Source organism: Silene latifolia, chromosome 9 (assembly GCF_048544455.1).
Source record: "Silene latifolia isolate original U9 population chromosome 9, ASM4854445v1, whole genome shotgun sequence".
Classification (NCBI taxonomy): Eukaryota; Viridiplantae; Streptophyta; class Magnoliopsida; order Caryophyllales; family Caryophyllaceae; genus Silene; species Silene latifolia.
This window is the reverse complement of record NC_133534.1, coordinates 116601753-116604846: the sequence shown is the minus strand read 5'-3', so window position 1 is coordinate 116604846 and position 3094 is coordinate 116601753.

The following is a 3094-nucleotide window of genomic DNA, read 5'->3' as shown; positions in this document are numbered from 1 at the left end:
TACGACAGTGATGAAGGTTGGTGAATCGAATTGTCCTTTATTAACTTCGTTAAAGAGAGGAGTACATTCTAGAGCGAGACTCCCGATTTGAATTTCATTCTTCGGGTTTGGCAAGAATTCAAAGCAATCCACAAATATTTTCCCGATAAACACCCCTTTCAAGTGACATGGGCGGATAAGATGGGAATAATCGACATTGTCTTCGATAGAAACAAAGTTAGCGTGATCGCCAAATGGATTGGTGATGTTATTGGGTTTGACAGCTGGGATTGGGAGTGTTCCATTCTCAATCATGTCTTGGATTTCGTGCTTCAGTCGATAGCACCTTTCAGTATCATGGCCTTTCCCTTGATGAAAGGCACGAGAGGCATTTGGTTTATACCATTTACCTTGTTGCTCGGCGGGTGGGTCCGGAGTTGGACCAATAGGCTTGACTTCCCTTGGGCTATGAGCCTTTGGAGAGCATATGTATAAGTGCATCCGATATCGGTGAATGCCCTAGGTGTTTGGCGCTGCGACTTCTTTGATTGCCCTTCTAAGAGATTGATGGCTTCATCAATATGGGCCGTTGCTGGGGCCTTTCCCTTAGACGATGAGGCCCCTTGGTACCCTTTCGGCCTTTCACCTCTCCCTTATGACATCATCTTCTACCTTTATCCCGATTCTTATCAATTCTTTGAAAGAACCAAAATTCTAGTATTTCCGAGCATTGCGGTAAATAGGTCGTAGATTCTTTACGAACTTATCTACCATTTCAACTTCACAGCTTCTTGGCTAACTTCACGCTTTCAAATACGCCATCTTGCAAGGAATTCAAGAAAAGCCTTCCTTTTCTTTCTCAACGTCATAACTTCCAAAGTCCTTATGTTGGTTTGAATCTCAACATTTTCAGATAGTGCTTACGTAACTCCACCGTAATATCTTCGAAAGTGGGGAAGTTCTTAAGGTCAAGATTATAGAACCACGCCTTCGGTGTTCATCCGAGAGATTGGGCAAAAATTTCAGAGAGCATGTCAGCAGGTACTCCCTTTAGTGCTAAGTACCCCTTATAAGCCTTAACATGGTGGATGGATCTTCTTGTGCCCTTGAACTTTGGGATGTCAGTGAGTACCATGTTCGTGGGCAACTTATCCTGAACTGGGGCATAGGCCCTAGCATTCTCATAGTGGATGTTCTTCCCCTGGGAGAGTTTCAAATAGTCTTCAATGAACTTGAACCGTTTCTCCAGATCAGTCAGAGGTGGGGTGGAATCTTCACCCAGCTTAGATTCGATTGCATCCATTCGGGTCATCATGAGGTTCATGGCCTCAGTGAGCTTGTTAACAGCATCTTCCATTGCTTGACGTCGGGTTTTTGGCGGCCTTTCTACAAGAAAACCCCGTACTAAGTCAATATTTAAAGTAAGAGCCCCTGCACACTTAAGGACACGACCCCAACTTGACTCAAACAAAGACTCGACTTGAGATTGACTAACCAAAGGTTCGGCTCATGGTTGGATTTAGACCTTGGTTCATTTGGACTCGACAAAACGACATGACTCAAGCTGTCATAGCTCGATTCTAAACTGGACTCGGTGTGACTAAACCCGTGATTGGACCAACATACTCCTTAGGTTCGAGTGAAACGTCCTAAAGGGCCTAGCTTGGACGTTTCTGTGGACTATCCTAGACCAATTGGTCGACCCACATGACTCGAAGCCCAAGAGGTGAGCTTGGGCGACCCGACAAGGTCGTGTTCTAGACTCTTAGAACGAAACACACCCGGCCTAACACGGCCATGACCCGGACACGACTTGACGCATTTCATGCTTGGTTGAGGTTCGAGAGGCAATTTGGATTGATTTTGAAAAACGAAGGATTGGTTTGGAAATGAGATTTGAAATGGGCAGCATGCCGGCTATAAAAGCTCATTTTGGCCGAAATTTCTAGTCCTATTTGGGCAGCATTCCGCGTTTTGAAAGTCATGCTAAGTTTGAAAGTAAGTTGTTCAAAAGTTCGGTTTCGAAAAGGACATGGAAAATTTTCGAAAAGATTCGGGAAAACAATTTGCACATTGTCATTCTCATGTTATAAGGATGTATGCTCCTAGACATCTCTAAGTCTCGGCAAGTCTTCTACAAGAAGGTCTATGCCCTCCATCCTTTTGCGGTCTTATAGAGCAAGGTGTCTTAAGGTAGAGTACCTAGAAGATCGTCCCCACCATCAAGAACCACGCGAGGTGAAGTGGAAGCGAGCAATGTGCAGCTTCCTAGCATAGTGGGACGTCACCCCCCACGCATCACGAAGAAACGCTGGGACGGCCCGGGAAAATCCTTAAGGGTTTATGCATGAATCGTAGCACTATGAGTAATGTTTTACTTTCCAACACTTTCTTTTCAAGTTTCACCTCGGAGGAATAGACCCTAGAAACAAAGTGTAACTAGTCCTCTTTTCCCCAGCGGAGTCGCCAAACTGTGGACAAGGCCCTCGGGAACTGCGTCCGCGGGATCCACACTAGGCATAATCGACTCAAGGTTCTTTCGAATCGAATTAAGACATATTAGAGTCGCCACCAAGTTTTTTGGGAACTTGGAACCGTTCAAGTCAACTTTACACCTTTCATCGAAAAGCATAAAGCCAATCGACTACGAGTGATTAAAGATAAAGACTTGTACCCTATATCACTCGATTTGAATGACTCTCGTAATCCAATGGTATTTAGACGGATCCACAAACCATAGATCTTGAGTAAGGGGTGAGGGTACGTGTTAGGAAGCCCATAAGGACACCTAACCCCGCCCGTCGATAACGGCCTCTACTAAGTCAAGTATCGGATTTCAAACAAGGTCATAGCTACTACGATATATGATATGCAAACATCGTTTTAAAACCCTAACATGTGACAACAATTTCTATGTCGTTTAATGCATGAATACTAACTTTGTCAAAGTTGTTTTAGCATGTTGGTTGATTTGAAATAAAAGATGCACAAACACGGCTTAGGAGGAATGGGGGAGCCATTGGGATCTATCCTATTACAACCCAGGCATTTCATGCCGACACAACGAGAAATAAATTACAACTCAATCTAATTACAACAACTATCGTAATTACTT